This window comes from Sinocyclocheilus rhinocerous, unplaced genomic scaffold (assembly GCF_001515625.1).
Source record: "Sinocyclocheilus rhinocerous isolate Xijiao unplaced genomic scaffold, SAMN03320098_v1.1 scaffold778, whole genome shotgun sequence".
NCBI lineage: Eukaryota > Metazoa > Chordata > Actinopteri > Cypriniformes > Cyprinidae > Sinocyclocheilus > Sinocyclocheilus rhinocerous.
The window spans coordinates 300,583-319,134 of record NW_015650332.1 but is presented as its reverse complement, the minus strand read 5'-3'; the positions used below and the strand labels follow the sequence as shown (position 1 = coordinate 319,134).

Below are 18,552 nucleotides of genomic sequence, written 5' to 3'. Positions count from 1 at the left end.
CAGCGCGTTCACGCACGCTGTGCAGACAGAGCGAGAATGCCAGAGAATCAACAACCCGATTTTCCTTCCTGGTATTGTAGTACTTTTAAAGTTTTCTCACCGGTGAATGACACATGATGTAGCCCAGCGGTTAATCCAGTCCTTGCGCCAGCTCGTTAGAAGTGAGCTACGTGCATGAACTGTGTTCCGATCTATATGATCCCTACACAGTGTTCATTGCTCCCTACTCCCTGAGCGGGGGAAATCCGTTGAAGTTTACTTCACTTTGGAACATGGGCTGGAATTGGGAACCGCTGATGTAGCCTATTGTAGTAATGTTGTCTCTGGCATTCTGGTCTGTGAGCGTAAATGCGTTCAGGGGCCGTGGCTTTGGACGGCGATTGCAGGGAGGGTGGGACGTTCGCTTTCAGTGCTATAAGGCTAAAGTTAGCATTTTCCAAGATCTCCTACTGCACCTTTAAGCCTGTTAGTAGATAGCACTCCTCCTAGTGCTTGGTCGGTGAAGCGACGGTTGCCTCCACGGTGGGTCACAGTGAGTGGAGTGGAATCACCCTGTTTAGTTATTACAAAGTAAGTCAGACTACGGGTCTGCGCTGGCAGATAACCCCAGGGCCCAGCCCCATTCTCTTATCAGGCCAGTTAGTCATTGACGTGCCTCACACGAATGTTGCCCGGTTGTGCTAAAAGCCATAACTGAGAGGCTCACTGCAGTATGACGGGGACAGAGGGTCCGGTGACCTTACACAAGTTCACTTGGTATGCTCAGGCAGTGGGCCTTGCCACTGGACTCCGACTGGATCAACCCAACTCATCACCAAGCCTAGTTTATAAGAGCATTAGCCCATCCAGTTAGCAAAACCTCAAAGGAAAACTAGGGTCTTCCTCAAATCTTTATGGTAGTGAGTCTCCTCCTACTATCACAGCAAAAAACAAATCCCTGGTGTATCGACCCATCAGCACCGCCACTCTGTCAACCCTGTCATTTTTCCTAACATTGGTAGCAAAACCTCACTCTCCTTCTTCTCCTCTCTCTCTCAGTTGTCCTCCTCTGATTTGACTACTGCTGCTGTTTCTGGGATTGTACCTGTGAGAATCATAAAAGCAGAGAAACTTGGAAACATTTAACAGATATTTGTGAAACTTGAACTTTTCGTTTCAAAATTGTCTGACTCTCACCCCACCTTCCCTTCTCATGTGGGATCCTACCCAGCCAAGGCCAAAGCAAATCAACAAGAGGACTGATAAGCGTCTGCAATCTTAAACACTTCTAGAAACGCTCTAATTGGTGTATGGTGTCAATCCTACAAGCTAAGAAACCGACAATGTCATTGTTATTGTTCTTTCTTTCGCCCCAGAGGAAATTTTAATAACAATCACAGTCCTGGTATTTAGAAATTCCCATCTCCAAATCCCCTGTCTAGAAGCATACTTCTCATTCAGACTTAACAAAAAAAAAAAAAAAAAGAATAAAAAAAAAAAAAAAAAAAAAAGAAGAAAATTTAATTCTACTCATTCTGCTGCTAGAAAAAGGGTATTTTTTTGTCTTTCTCATCTTACCATTAGCGCTTACCTTCTTCCTTTACAAAAAAAACAACAACAACAACAAAACACTTTCTTTTGTAGAAAAAAGGAGGCAGCCAATTATTACTCTGTTCTTTGCTCTGTGTATTGTTTTTCTTTTCTCCCTCTGTTCTCTAGCTGTGCTACTTGTGCGTGTCTACTAATTTCCCCCACAGAGACTACAAGTTAGAAGCATGCCTACCCAGAGGACCACAGTCATAGAGAACCACGCTCACCTGCTCATTACACACCCAACACCAACCCACACCTAACATTGCACATTCACACCTTTTTGTTTTTCCTCTTCAAGGTCTGTGTCAGTCTCTGGTCTAGGTCTCCCTCTCCATGTCGAAACATGTCTCGCACAACAGACCCTGTCGGCCACTGGGAGGACTTAGAGACATGGCTCAGTGTCGCGACAGACAGCCTCCTACCCAAGGCAGCTGAAACTCTAAGGCATCAGACACAGGACCAGCTGGATGACAACATAACAAGCCTCAAGGGGGACGGGACCCAAGCCAAAGCTACAGTCACAAAGAACAAGCCAAGATCACCGGCACCTTAAAGGGGTCATATGATGTTGCTAAAAAGAACATTATTTTGTGTATTTGGTGTAATGAAATGTGTTTATGAGTTTAAGGTTAAAAAAACACATTATTTTCCACATACTGTACATTATTGTTTCTCCTCTATGCCAAATCTTCCCAGATCGTGACGTAGGTATGTGGGGGCGTGTTAGAATGAGCCGTTTTAGGTAGGTGTGGCTGACTCTTAACTTTTATAAAGAATATCTCTTTGGATTTGAGACTTTAGTCTTTGCAACTTTACAGATCTTCTTTATGCACCAAGAGCTTGTAACACTCCAGAGAGAAGGGAAAAATTGAAATAGCATCATATGACCCCTTTAAGTCACACACTCATCGCCACCCTCAAGCTTAGCAACAGGCACGCCGCCCATCTCCAGCAGGAGCTGACATGCACCCAATGATGCATCGAAAAGCTAGAACCGGAGGCTCAGGAATGACAGGAAGGGCCCAATGAGGTGAAACAAGGCGCCAAGGAAGAGATCAACAGGCTACAAGAAACCCTGGCAGCTACGACCCAAGACATGGAACAAGACAAGGCAGTCTACGTTAGTGATGGGAGAAACAAACCTTTTCGAAGTTTCGAATCAATTGAACCAATTGAAGAGAAAACTGAGGTGATTATTTTTGGTCCATCAGAAAATATGAAAGCCCTAAATCTTGACCTAGGACCTTTATCGGCTTTTAGATCTTCACAGGTACGGAATCTGGCTCTTCTTTTAGATGACTCGCTAAACTTCGATAAGCAAATTTCTACTGTAATTGGGTCCAGTTTTCATCAACTCCGTACACTAGCAAAAATTAAACACTTTCTCACTGACAAGACTTTGGAGATGGCGGTTCATGCCTTTATTACATCGCGTCTCGATTATTGTAACTCTTTATACTGTGGCATATCTAAAACTCAAATTGCCCGTCTTCAAGTGGTCCAGAACGCTGCCTCTAGATTCCTTTTAAAAAAGAAAAAAAGGGATCACGTCACTCCGCTCTTGAAGACCCTTCATTGGTTGCCTGTTCAGTTTAGAATACATTTTAAAAGCGTATTATTTGTTTTTAAATCTCTGCACAATCAAGCACCCGTTTATTTATCTGAATTGCTGCATCAGTATATCCCCTCGAGAAGTCTAAGATCTTGCGACCAGAACCTTCTTGTAATTCCGCATACCAGACTCAAGCGTAGAGGTGACCGTGCCTTCTCAGTAATTGGGCCTCGTCTTTGGAATGATTTGCCAGTGGAGATCAGAACGGCCCGTAGCCTGTCTATTTTTAAGTCTCTTTTAAAAACCCATTTGTTTTCATTGGCCTATTAGGACTATATTTTTGCCTATTGTATTTCCTATTTGTGCTTTAATTTTTCAGGTTGCAGTTTTTGTATTACTAAATTTTATGATGACGTTTCTTACTGTGAAGCGCTTTGGTCAGTCTTGTGGCTGTTTTAAATGTGCTATATAAATAAAGTAAACTTAAACTTAAAACTTAAAACATGTATAAAAACAGATTTTAAAACCCCATTGCAAATGTTTAATTGAAAGTATAATAAATTAAATGCCATAAAATGATAAAATACCATTAAATATGAAGTGTCTGTATAATATGTGGCTTTTCAAATATTTTATATTAATTTGCAGGGCTTGTTTTATTTTGTTTTATGGAGAGCTTGTATATATATATAGGCCAGAAATATATATTAACTACTTCTCATCCTTTTATTTACACAAATGGCTTGTTAAAAATGTCTACAAATTGATGAAACTGATCCGAGATCAGGTAAAATCCATAGACGCTGGTTCAATGTTTCGCCATTGGGAGGCGATCTCAATGAATGAAGTTCACAGAGATCGCCCCCCAATGGAAAGCCATTGAAATTTCGAAACGTTACAAAACAGTTATGATGTAATGAAGCCTCTTTTACTGAAATCACGTGACTTTGGCAGTTTGATACGCGCTGCAAACCACTGTTTCACTGTTTCGAAGCAGTGCTTCGAAAGCGGCCATCACTAGTCTACGTTGATGTCGCTAACAAGCTACAGTATGCGGAACAGCTACTGGAAAAGGCAAAGGCTGACTTCAGAGACAAGAACAGCAGAATTAAAGGCCTTGAAACTCACCTGGATGAGTCGAGAAATGAGATCAGCTGCCTAACACGACAGCTGGACCACATGAAAGAGGAGTTCGACAGTGTCAAAGAAGAACTCAAACATGCCTACGAATTGTGCCCCATGCCAACAAGGACACGAGGGGCATCAGTCTCACCCCTGCCGAGCAGGACCGGGTCCCCTGTTCCTGGACTGACATGTGATCAAAAGGGTGAGGGAGCAACGCTGAAACCTTCGCCAGCTCCCTCCGAAGAACCCCACCTCAAAACCAAGCTAAAAGAACTTGCTTCAGCCAGCCACAGATCATCGCATGGCTTGGACCTCAAAGACCTCGACAAGCTAGCCAGGAACATTGGCAAATTCACCCCGAGTGTGCCAGGTAGCCAGGAGGTCCAGGCCTATTTGCAAGACATCGACTTCCACCTAGAGATGAGACCTAATGTAACTGACAAAGATAGACTCCATTTGCTGCGAAAAAACATCCAGCCCTGAAGTGCGACGCTTCCTGGACCGACAACCTGCTCACTCAAAGACTGAGTATCACCTGCTCCGAGAAGCCCTCATTAAAGAATTTGCAGACCCAGAGTCGGAACAAGGACTAGTGGCTGCCCTTGAGACCAAACAGGGTCGTCATGAGGCTCCTCAAGCCTACTACAGCCGACTCAGAGGAGCATACTTCGGAGCTTGCAACGAACCTGACAGGAAGAGGACCTGAGCTTTAAAACTCTCTTCCTGAGAAACCTCCATCCTGGGGTAAGCCACCATCTTGGTGTTCTCGCATGCCCACGAACCATGAATACTCAAGAATTGTGAGACTTGGCACATAAATGTGACATTGCTGCAGCCTGGAATTGAACTGCTGGTTTCGTCTGGCCAGAGGAGAACTGGCCCCCCGCCTGAGCCTGGTTTCTCCCAAGGTTTTTTCTCCATTCTTTCACTGATGGAGTTTCGGTTCCTTGCCGCTGTCGCCTCTGGCTTGCTTAGTTGGGGACACTTAATTTCCAGCGATATCGTCGACTTGATTGCACAGACACTATTTAAACTGAACTGAGCTGGATAATGACATCACTGAATTCAATGATGAACTGCCTTTACCTGAAAATTTAGTGTTTACTATTATCATTTTGCATTATCGACACAATATTTTTTTAATTATTGCTGTACAGTTGCTTTGACACCATCTTAAAAGCGCTATATATATAAAGGTGACTTGACTTGACATAAAGCCAATGGCAAACAAAAGATGGCCTCAGAAAAGGGCACCAAATCCACAGCAGTTCTGGACTTCAACACGCTAAGTCAGGGGCTGGCTCTAGAGGGTGCCCAACTTCATGGTTGCATCCTCGTCCAACAGAGAACGAGACTCCCATGCTGGTACCCAACCTAAACAGAGGAGTAACCGCTGGGACGGACCATGACAACACTCACCTGGACGCTACTGGGAGAAATCCTGGGACCATCCAAGACCTCATGAGAATTGACGAGAGAGATCATGGAACCAGCAAACCTCAGCTAGAAGCTCAAAGAAGCAAAGCATGTGGGAATTCAATGGAACCTCCAAGGGGAAACAACAAACAGACCCTGGAGCAACCAGCCCAAGGAATCGACGAAAGAACTCACAAATGTTCCAAGTTGACTGAGCTCAAACTGAATCCACACAAGAACAAAAGTCATCACCGTGTTTCGACTCACAAGAACTGATGAAAATGATGATGAAAGATTTCTTCCAACGAAAGGAGGAAGATCGGAAGTGGGAAAAGAAATAGAAACCAGATTCAGCCTGACTAGCAGGCGGACGAGAAGGCAGCGGCCACCTGACCCAACAAACCACAGATAACAGCATTTCTTCACCTCATTCCCAGGAAACCGTAACCACCATAACTTCAGACGGACAAGAGATCCTATCTGAACACCCAGCAAAAGAGTCAGAACCTGACTTAACACCTGATGCGTCAGATCACAGCAGCGTCCAAAAAACACCTGCTGACGAAACCACTCAAGTTCCCGAAAGTGCCGTCTTGGTCGTCTGCCACTCCTCCGAAGAACACCAGATCAGTCCTGACATCCTACCTGTCTTGTCCCAAACTTCAGTCCCTCAACTCCTGTGTGATCTCATTGAGAAAGGTATAGCAAGAAAGTTTTACCTCACCATCATCATCGAACGTCACGTCAAAGTTGACGCCCTGGTGGACACGGGAGCTGACATCAATGGCGCACAAACCCCCGCCTCCTCCCACACTGTCCTCTCACCTCATATGTCCCTGAGCCCCTCACTTCGCCAAAGCTCACAGTCCCTCACGGCACCCTCAAACTTCAAAGGTGTGAACTGAACCTCCAGGCATATTCCCACACGGGCCTGCAACTGAAACATGTGGCCCCAATTCATCTAACTGTGGGACCGATGAACCTCGTCCACCCAGTATACATCTCACCACTCAACACGTATCCACTCCTTATTGGAAAAGACCTGCTTAATTCGCTTTGAACCCTTTATAGACTTCAAGCACCTAAAGATATGGACACAAGTCTGCGAGCCTCTGCCCTTCCAGTCAGTAGACTCCAACGAGTCGCAGTGTCAAGCCACAGACACCGCCGCCAATTTACTCACTGATGATGCAATGTCAAAGCCAGGGCCAGGCCCAGGCCCAAGCTCAACTCCAAGCAGCAAGGACCAAGACCCTTTCCTCTGCTCATTGCAGGCGCCTGACTCAGACTTAGGCCCCCTTCGAATCATGACTGCAATAGATGTCCAAGACACACCAGTGCCTGATGCAGCACTAGCCCTGTGGGCAGAGAACTCAGCCATCAGCCTGAAGCTCTTCAGAGCATTGAAGCAAAGACACCAGAGTCTGCCACAGGTCGCCAAACACAGCCGCTTCCCTCTCAGTCCCTGGTCGACAATAATGGCTACCTCCAAGATCATCTGCGCTGTGGACATATGATGGAACAACAGACACCTGAGTCACTACTTCCTCGTTGTCCCCAACCTACCTCATGACATCTACATTGGAGCAGACATCATGGTCCGGCTCAACACTTGCGTTGATACCGTGAACAACGTCGTATGGGCTCCCCTGTCACACCAACTGACCACCTCAGTCAACCTCAAGAACCTTCAATCTGGTCAAACAATGCCAGACACATGCACCATGATCAATGAACAAGAAGCTACAATAGTGCAAGAGTGTCATCGTCCGCCTCAACATGCAACCTGGCCAAACTCTCAACAGTAAGCTAGGCTTCTTCCAACCTTCCAGAACCTGCCTAAGACTAGGATTGACCTTGGAAGCCACACCTCTCATTGAAGTGTCATCTCGTGCTGTGTATGTGTTGTTCAACAACTGTAATGCCAAAGATGTCAACGTTCCCAAAGCCAGTCACCTGGGGCCTCATGTACTGTATAAAACTCTCCGTAGATTTCATCCTAAAAGTGTAGGCATGCACAAAAGCTAGATTTTTCGTATGCACAAAAGTTTTCAGATTTATAAATCCATGCGTATGCCAGAACCTGCGCAAAAATCCCATTATAAATCCCGGTCAGGGGAAGATTGTGCGTACGTGCATCTCCACCCTTCTCCTCCCAGAAATAACCATATATGGAGCTTACAACGCCTATTTCTACGATGAATAACCTCATATGCATATCATTTCCATGCATATTCCCATCCAGGTGACACCATGCTTAACACCGTCAAAGGTACAAGACGTTAAGGAAATATGAGATACGGACTAAATGCCATTTGTGCAACATTAATTTTTATTGTCAAAATCATCCAGAATGTTTTAGAATAAATCAAAATATCCATAAAAACAAAACTGTTTAGTTCTCAGATAAATAGCCTATTTTAGAATATAGCTACTTGACCTCATTCTTTTCCACTTGACAAATAGTATTCCAATTGTTATAAACAATTCAAATCAAATAAAATGTATGCAGTTTTGCAGAAAAGGTGAACATCTTGTAGCTATTTTTAGTGGAAACAGATACGCCTATATTTATTGCAGTTTAAATACAATTGACTCAACAGTTTAAATACAATTGGCACATCACTGACAAAGTATTTTAAAAAGGAAACACATAATCTTACCTTTTTTTTCAAGTTGTATCCTTCAAATACAGTGGTATTTTTCATAATGTTATGGAGATGCCTTCACACAACATCAACACCTCTGTGCAGCTGCTGTACAGTAGCTATTATTCAAACCGGACAATGGACCATTCAACCATCGAATCCAGCAGTGTCTGCCATAACATCGAAGTAAGTGTCCATCATTGATCACTGTTCTCACTAAAACAAATTCTCATAATATGAGATCTGCAGTTTAGTTTAAATATGAATTATTATAGCACTCCTCACTGTCATTAAAACATTGCATGCCACAGGAAAAGTGATTAAGTGCATCAACTACAAATATGTCTAAATTCATATAATTTTGGTTTAACTTCTGCATAATGACTTTATGTAATTGCAGTGCTTATCTCCATTAATGAGAGTGGAATATTTAATGTAAATGTGTATATCGAAATGAAAACAGAGTTTAAAATCCTTTTTTACTTCATTACTTTTCTCACTCCAGGAAAAAGAGTGCGTACGCACAGTCAAGAGCATCCGTATGGTGCACACATATTTACGCCAAGTTTATTTTCTATAAATCCAGACACGTGCCTGGAAAACAGCGTATGCACATTTCTATGCCCATTTTGTGCTCACGCAACGTTTATACATGAGCCCCCTGTGATGGCTCATCAACCAGGCGTTCCACGACTTTGAGCTAACGGTACCTGTCATAGGCCCTATACCAGCCCAACTAATGTCAGACGAATAAGATGACACCGTAACATTCACAAGACCCCATGACATCATTGCCATCACTTCTGTCCTGCCAGTGTCCAGAGAAAGCGTCTGCCGATCAGAACTGAGAGATGACATACACCTTGCGGTCTACGCTGTTTCAACACAGCCCACGACAGAATCACCTGAACGAGTAACCGTTGTGACCCAGAGCCCCCCGTACAACTCAACAATGGCGGAACCCTACGCCGGGTTCAAGGCGGCTCACCTAGGACTCAGAGAAGTTCTGTGTGCAATTACTCATGACAGTTCATTGAGAACTACGCTGACATCGCACGATCACTAACTTCCCTCCTGAGAAAGAACGAACCCTTCGTTTGGACGGAAGCCCAGGACTCTGTGCTCTGCCCCATGTCTGGCCTACCCAGACCCAGGAAAGGAATTCTATCTGGATGCTGGATTCTCCAGTCATTGCCTCAGCGCAGACCTGTACCAGCTCCATGACAAAGACAAGCGAGTGGTCACTTTTGCCAGCAAAACGCTGCTTCCCCCAGAATGCAAGTACTCAGACTGTGAAAAAGCTTTGCTTTGCACTCTGTGGGCCATCCAGCATTTATCCAACTACATTGGAGCACAGAAGGTCATCATAGAGATGTGTCACCAGCCAGTAACCTTCCTCAACAGCCAACGAATCTGGGATGGCGTGGTAACTAACGCACACATAGCCACCTGGTTAATGACGCTCCAAGGACGGGACGTTGAGGCAAGATATGCCCAAAACCACAAATCATCACCAGGAAACGGGCTAGCAGCCTGCTAGAACTGTTCAACGGACACGCTGTACACATCAGCAGAACCCAAAGAACCTTCACAACCACAACTGACAAACCACAGGCACTTTGAGGAGAATGTGTGTGAAGGGATGCCAACGGCATATGTCGATGGCTGCTCTTACAATCACCAAGGCAACCTGAAGGCAGGAGCGGGTGTGGTCTGGCTTAACGATGACCTTTGCCCACCGCAACAATTCAAATTAGGCCCTCACTCATCGCAATATGCAGAAATAGTGGCCATCCTCATCACCCTACAACTCGCTGCATCCCACAACATCAAATAACTCCTCATCTGTACTGACTCAAACTACACCTGTCTGAGCTTTACATGCCATCTAGCCGGATGGAAACAGAATGGATTCAAGACAGCTAACAACAAGCCTGTCAAACATCAGGAACTCTTCCGAGCATGCGATGCCATTGAACATGACATGACCGTTTATTGGAAAAAGGTCCGAGGTCATTCACGCCAACCAGGGCAGGACAAAGACTTCAATGAGCAAACCGATGCCCTCGCCAAAGCAGGTGCATTACACAGAGAGTTCTGGACATTTCATGCCCTCCCACCCCACCCATCAGTGCCAGCCATAATCCGCCACCAGCACGCAAATGGCGCACAAACCCCCGCCTCCTCCCACACTGCCCTCTCACCTCATATGTCCCTGAGCCCCTCACTTCGCCAAAGCTCGTAGTCCCTCACGGCCAAAGGGGGATGATGCTGACATACGCCCACGATTCACCACGTGCTGGACACCATGGTGCCAAGGCCACCCAAGAAATGCTCAAACAAGTGGCATACTGGCCTGGCATGCAGCAAGACGTGGCGGAATACGTAAAAGGATGCCTGGTGTGTTGCCAGTTCCAACCGGCAAATCCAAACCACCGAGCGCCACTGCAAAGGAAAGGAATGACATTCCCATGGTCGGACCTACAAATAGATTGGGTAGGACCCCTGCCACGGTCAACACGGGGTAACAAATACTTCCTCACCGTGGTTTGCGAATTCACAAAGTGGGTAGAGTGTCTCCCATCTCCCAATGATACAGCAGAAACGACAGCCTGCCTGTTAATGAACCACATCTTCTCAAGGTTCGGACTGCCTTTCAGAGTCAACTCTGACCAGGGAACCCACTTCACAGCCAAGGTCATGCAGGAAGTGTGGAAACTCCTGGTTATACAGGCCAAGCTCCATATAAGTCACCAACAAATCTCCTCAGGGCAAGTGGAACGAGTCAACCGGACAGTGGTCAGCATGTTGAAGAAGTACGTGTCCACCAGTCAAAATGATTGGGATGTTAAGCTTCCCCTGGTACTGATGGCCATCAGGGCCACCCCTCACCGGTCTAACGGAGTACCCCCATTTGAGATGATGACAGGGCAACAAATGACACTACTGTTACACCTGCTGTACAAACCTGGTGACATGAACCTCATCACTGCCTATACCACCCACCAGTACCTGGAAGAATTGCATCTACTCCTGAGAACGGAAGGTTGGAAAGCCTACTATGACCAAAAGGCCTCTCACCAGGAGCTCAATATCGGAGACAAAGTGTGGTACTACAGCTTCGTCCAACCACGGCAGAACGCTCCCCATTGTCTGTCAAAGAAATTCCTACATCATTGGACAAGACCCTATGAGATTGTAGACAAGCTCTCACCTTTTGCCTACCGAATCAGAATCAGGCAAGGGCGCAGCAAGCCAGTCCTTCGATGGGTCCACTGAAATCAGATAAAGAGGCACCGGGCTCCAACCGACAGGAAAAGGGGAAGACCAAACCCACTGACACAGAACGATAATCCTGTGCTCTACACCACACTAACACAATTTCTGCCCTTCTAGGGAAACATACAGCTACCTTCCCAAATACAACACACATCACCTACACACTCTCCTCTGCCGCACTGCTAGGACCAACCTCCATCCAGTAGGGAGGAGTTGTTCTACACATGACACTTGCCCTTGCTGTCTAACCTCATTCATTGTCCTTGTGTCTTTTTGTGTTTTCCTTTCTCTATCTCTTTGTTTCCTTTCCTCTAGTCTCCTCATAGGAAAAATGGGGGGCTCCCTTAACTGACCTTTAAATTCAGGTCCCAAAGTAGGATGATTCCCCTCACCAAAATTGTCGTAAATTGATTGTGAACAGCCATGGTTAACCAATGGAGGCGTCCCCACCAAACCATGATCTTCGCAGTGAATTGCTTCTTTTCTGTTCCGTTACCAGGAAGATGTTCAGACTACAACCTCGTTGAACCCCTGACAAATAGATTGATCAAAACGACCCAATTCTAGATAATCCTAAACAATGTGCCCCTACGTCGTCTCAAGTGATCCTAACCTGACTATTTCAAATTACAGAGGTCCTGCACCAGGATTCAGTTAGTGATGGAGATGTTGTTTGTGTCTTGTGTGTGCCTGTTCTCTCTCTGCCTCTTGTTCCAGTGCCCGCCGATGTTCGCACCGGGAACATCACCAAGCAAAAGGGGGATGTGTGGGGCCTCTGTCGAGCAGACACAAATAAACTATTGAATCACCACATTCCAAGAAGAATCTAAAGAGTCTTCTCTCAGCCATTTGTGTGTCGAAAACTGATCAACAGCATCACATGACGCCCAATTGTCTGGACCGGTTTCCTGTCAAGGCCTGGTCCTTATCCCTCAGGGGATCAATACTGTTAAAAACCTAACTCAATCAACACAGAACAGAGAACTTCTTGTCTGGAAATATTCAAGCAACAGATGGTCAATGTTACCTCTTTGACCAGATACACATAAATTGATAATCGAAGCAACAGGAAAAACAGATTTACACCGACGCTCCCCAGCCTTACGACTCACAGAACTCATGCAGCTCACGTTCTTGACCTCTGGAACACGTGCTCCCCCTTCTCTATACATTCCAAAATGCACACTCTTTCTTTGCAGACAAACACACAAACTTGCATAGATGGTTCTTGAAGGACAATAATTTAGAATATTGCCATTAGGGCAACTATATTCACGAATAATGTGTTGTATACCTTTTTATATGCTTGATGTGTTTTACGTAACCTGTGAGGTTTAGTATATGTTTTTATACCCCTTTTTGTAGACAAAGATATTAACTCATGCTACTGGTATGCTAGATATAAGGAGTTTGGTGTCAAATTAATGATTATTTTATTTGCAGAACATTGTTGTGAATGAAAAGTTGGTATTCGGTATAATACTCATATTACAACACTTTATAGAAGTTATTAACAAAATCTCACAAGGATGTTCCCCACATGACAGACAGAGCGTTAGGTTAATTTATGCCCTGCAGCAATATCTGATTGGAACACCGCTCTGTGGGATGACCCTAATCACCTTGTTTAAAACCTAATGTCACAAACAATTCTAGGCCTTTCGCTCTTTCGCCTTTGTTTGATCGCTCTCTCACTTGCTCTCACTCGCTGCACCATCACGCGATTGTAGCTCTACAGAACCAGCTGAAGCTTCGTGACTCTGCCAAAATCTTCAAAGTCTTACAAACTCAGACTCTCCTAGAACAACTTAGAACACATCACTCTCCGTAACTAAGGCAACTGACTTCCGAAGCTCCCACGTAACCAAGCAAACATCCATTCACCACCGAGTGAATCCCAAAGACGTCATCCAAGGAAGATCGCCAACCAATCAGAAGCGCTGTGATTCCCTGAGACAAGCCATCGAGGAAACCCTGCCTTCTGGCACCAAAACGCAAGTAAACATGGTCTCTTCTCTCGCTGAAACTGTTGCTAATTCTTCTTAAGCGGTAAAGATAAGCCAAATCTCAGCTTTTGTGATTTTCTTGGGGTGCGATTTAAGAACTAGTAGCAACTACTAGACTTTTGGGACTTGATTCAAACTCAGTAACTCTCATCCTCTCAACTTTATGTCTGGGAGTGTGTGTGTGTGTGTGTGTGTGTTTTTAGTAGTACTTTCATGTTTCTTAGAGTAGCAGATAATAAATTCTTGTTTCATTTTAAAGAAGCAGTGTCATGTGTTATGTGTTTATAATGCTAACCTCATGCTCAGATCTTGTTACCTAGCTCAAAGTTAATAAAATATAGCTAGCATGTATTATGACCTTTGGCCAAGGGAATAATATTAATATCAAAATTCTTAAGATATACTGATTTTAACGTTTCGCTGGACGAATAGTTGATCAAGTGTAAAATCAATTTTGAATCAGTTTAATCAAGTTGATTCCAAATCTTTGGATTTGATTCCCTTTGAACTTGAACTAATTCCTTACAGTTTGTATTGAACATTAATGGAGCAACAGATTTTGTGTGAAAAAATCATACAAGTCGTTTATTTTGTTTAAAAATCTTATAAATGTGTGAGATAGCAAGGGGGGCCTTTTACCACACACAGGGGGCTCACCAGCGTGGGGCAAAAGGCACACAGTATTGAAACAAATATTCCAGCTAAACTAATGTTTTTTTGTTTTTATAATGTCTAAGTTAATACTTGTTCAAAACAATCACTTTAGCAAAGTTTGTACTATTTTCTGCTTATTTTGAAAAATAAAATATTTTTTGTTTCCATAAACAATACTGTCATAAAAATATGTTAATATAAAAATATATATTTTAAAATACAGAAACAAAATAATTTTAAAAAGTAAAGATTCTGAAAGCATTGAAGGAGATCCTATAATAATTTAATATAGATTTTAAGTAGTTACAACAAATGATATTTTTTATATGATATGATAAATATCATGTTTTTAAATATGATGGTTTCATTCTAAACATGATGATTATCTCTAATATGGGCACCCAACATAATGTATGATATTTACCATCTGAATCTAACCATGTCATGTCAACAAATGGAAAAGTCAGCCATCTATTAATTATCATGTTAATTACTGTGCGTTTAGCCCCAACAGCAGGGGCTGTTTTTACCCCAAATACCATACTTTTACATATTCTTTCGTTATTTAAAAGCTTGCATATGGATCCGCACGTCTCACGTCTTCTCAGCCCCGTAACATCAGCATCTTGATATGCCACACCTGTGAGGTGGATGGATTATCTTGGCAAAGGAGAAGTGCTCACTAACACAGATTTAGACAGATTTGTGAACAATATTTGAGAGAAATAGGCCTTTTGTGTACATAGAAAAAGTCTTAGATCTTTGAATTCAGCTCATGAAAAATGGGGGCAAAAACAAGTGTTGCGTTTATAATTTTGTTTAGTGTATATACATTAATTTGAGCAATTCTCGTTTGCTACTTAAATCAACAACATTTTAAAATATCAAATATTAGATCAAGTAAGCACAGAATCAACTTTGGGCTGCTGCCCACGATCACGTCAAGGATCAGCCAAATTTGCACATACATCTTGAAAAGCGGATGTTTTGGAAAGTGCTACGCCACGTTTTTGTGCCATCTAGTGGTTTCAAGGAAAATAATATCAAAGGCGACTTTTACCCCGGGGTGCCTTTAGCCCTTTGTACCCATAAACTGTATAAAAACATGGACGTAGTGTCTGTGACGTCACCCGTAGGTTTCTGAAGAGCGTTTTTGAAGCTCAAAGTGGGCGGAGCCGGCCGTCGCTGTCTTGGCAGCACGGCACTGCGTGTCACTCCCGGATAGTGCTGGTTGCTGAAACCACGCCCACCTAGCTCGACGGTGGTGACAGCAACGGCAATCCACCTGTCCCTCAAGTGGCCACGCCCTTAATTATACAGAAATGTATGGCTTAATATAATTTAAACGGATGAGTTATAAAAAAAATTCACTCCCCTCACAGTTGTCATGAAGGGCAAAATTAGCTATATAGACCAAAAACACTTTTTGTACCAGGCTGCAAATATATTTTTCTCTGCAGTAATTTTGGGCATTTTAACATAGGGAGTCTATGGGACTGACTCCCTTTTGGAGTCAGTCGATGAATTGCAGTTTTAGTCACTTCTGTGTTGGTTTCACGAGAGAGACCGGAAGGTTGCCGCTTGGTTGTACCCTACTTACCATATTAAAAAGTGCAATGGCTAACTTGGATCACGTGAGGCACCTCAGCCAATCATACGATGGCCTCTGGTCTCCTTCCTCTATACCACCAAAGCTGCAGATTTAGTAGTAGCCGTTACATTTTTTTTTTCTAAAGGTTGAAGGCTTGCCTTCCAGTGACTTTGTTCTACATGATTGCCTCTTTAGCCCCACCCACTGATTTCCAAATGTAGTAGGAAGAGAGGAAATACTAGATATGCAACCACAGGATTACTCCATCAACAAAACCATAGAGATGCCTCCAAGCATTACAAGATTCTATGTAGTATAAGTGAAAAAAAAAAACAGTTTGAATTGCCTTCTTTGTGATCCCAACATCTACTAGTGATGGGAGAAACGAACCTATTCCAGTACCCTATTGCTCCACAAAATGATTCACTGTTTCGAAGCGCTCGAAACACCACACGCTGGTGACGCCTGCTGGTCAAAAGTGTGTAAATGCAACAAAAACTCAGGCTAAAACATGTAAAAAAAAACATATTTTAAAAGCCCAATAAGCATTTAAAAGTTGTGTTTTTATTGTTCTGTTGTAACATCTCTGACAACTGAATTAACTGTTTGTGAATAAATATGTTATTTTGGTCATGAAAAATGAACATTAATAAAAGACATCAAGCCACAACGTCTGACATTTTTTACATATAAAGATTTTTATTTAAAAATATTAAATGTTCTGCTGCGTTAACTCCACTTTTATACTTTGTGAGAGTTAGGTTGAGACAGATGTGCGATTGTGTGGTTTGTTCCCGACCCTGTCAATCAAACGCAGATTCGTCAGGTATGCCCATCTCGAAACACTTGTGAAACGTAGTCACATGACATGGGTGTTTTGAATCACACTTCGGAGCAGTGTTTCGAAAGATTTGTGCTTCGGGATCTCAACACCGTGTTGAAACGTCAGTTTTGCGTCAGTCATCCCTAATGAGCATGACATGGCATTGGCCAGTCAGCTTCCTTGTTGCTTCCATGTTGCCCTATGTGTTCACAACCAATAGTTGTTTTTTCCTGTTTTAATTTCAAGGTTAAATTCACTTTATCAGATAGGCCTAGATCTTTCCTTACTTTATTAATTATGAATATATATTTTCACTCAATTCCAAAATGAACTTATCAAACACTGTTTGTTTGTTTGTTTGCTTTACTTTACTGTGGATTCATTTTTTAAAAAGACAGTTCCACACAGGTTTTTCAGAGAGACTGAAAATAAATCTGACAAATTGAAAAATTGACATTTGTGGTTCCTTATAACCAAGTATTACAATATTTGGTTTGCCATAAACATTAGACAATGGTGCATATTAAAGTTGATATAAAGGTAAAATTAAATGTTACAGTTGGATCAAATATACAGTTGGATCATATTCTGGAAGAGCCTGGGGAGTAGGAATTGCAGACAGCTGCAGTCAGGAAAAACTGGAGAAAGAGGGTACATTAACAGGAAAGGATCTTTGTGCCTAGTACTTGAACTTCCATTGCCCTAAAACAACTTAAATTTGTCGTCTCCATCTGTAGTCTGGAAACAAGTCAGGGACGATTTGAACATGCTCCAGCAATTGAATTGCTGATGGAAAAGTTGAAAAGTTGCTTTAACATGCAGACACTGCCATTAGTCTACTGTACAGACAGAACTAACAGGATGCAGCTGCTATAGTCTGAGAATCCAGACATTTGGGACAAAAATATAATGATTTTGCGACACCATGCCTCATGAAATGTCATTTATCAAAACAACTAATCCAACGCAAATTATTTTAGGCAAATAGCATACAGATGCAAAAAGGCACATTTTTCCACTAGTGAACAGTGTGTGTATGTGTGTTCCACTAATCTAGTAAAGCACAAATATCTATAGTTGTTAGAATTTATGTAGTTATACTAAAATCAAACGTATCAGTGTTGTCTTTTATATTTCCAATTTTTATTGAATTCAATCAACCAATCAATTGTAGCATTTGGACTAATCAGACACACATTTATTCATTATATTTAATGAATAATCCATCAAAACCCCTTACTCAACAAGCAAACTGTGAGGGTCTATGGACCCTTCCCCCGAAAGGGCACCCTAAAGGGCTCCGTTACCAGGGCAACCATCTGATAAGACTGTTTTATTGCTCAAAAGTATGTGAGAGATGTGACGTGCAGTAAGAACGGACCCTTCTGAAACCCATGCAATGCCCATAAAAAGGGAACTTTCCTCCTTTTCACTCATAGACAAACCTTTCTATGAATAATGCATCCCAGAACATTGTGTGTATGATTTTAACTGGTCTTATATAGTGTCTCTTGCATTGTATTTTGTTTTATGCATGCTTTATGAGTGAATTACTAGTTAATGTAACCCCACCTATATTGTGTCTCCTACCAAATTAATGCTCATTTAACGACGCTGTAGGATCTCTGTCTTACAACGGACCCACTTATACTATTGAGTCACACATGAAACAATCACATTCCATTGAGACAAACTGAGAAGCACCCTATGCAGCCCTCTGCGGTCGTAAAACTCATGCAGGGTCAGTGAAGTGTCTCAGCAGTTCCTGTCCTATCTAGCTTATGGTCTCAAGAGACTATAATAAAACAGTGCTTAAACCCTAACTCAAACTAGGATACAAAACTATCTTTGTTTTACGGGCTTTCAAGGACCAGATGCGTGATACC

General features: G+C 42.9%; 1 pseudogene; it reads left to right on the top strand.

Annotated features, from left to right (window-relative positions):
- Positions 1–1,915: 1,915 nt before the first annotated feature.
- On the top strand, positions 1,916–6,024 carry LOC107711765 (uncharacterized; annotated as a pseudogene).
- The last annotated feature ends 12,528 nt before the right edge of the window (positions 6,025–18,552 follow it).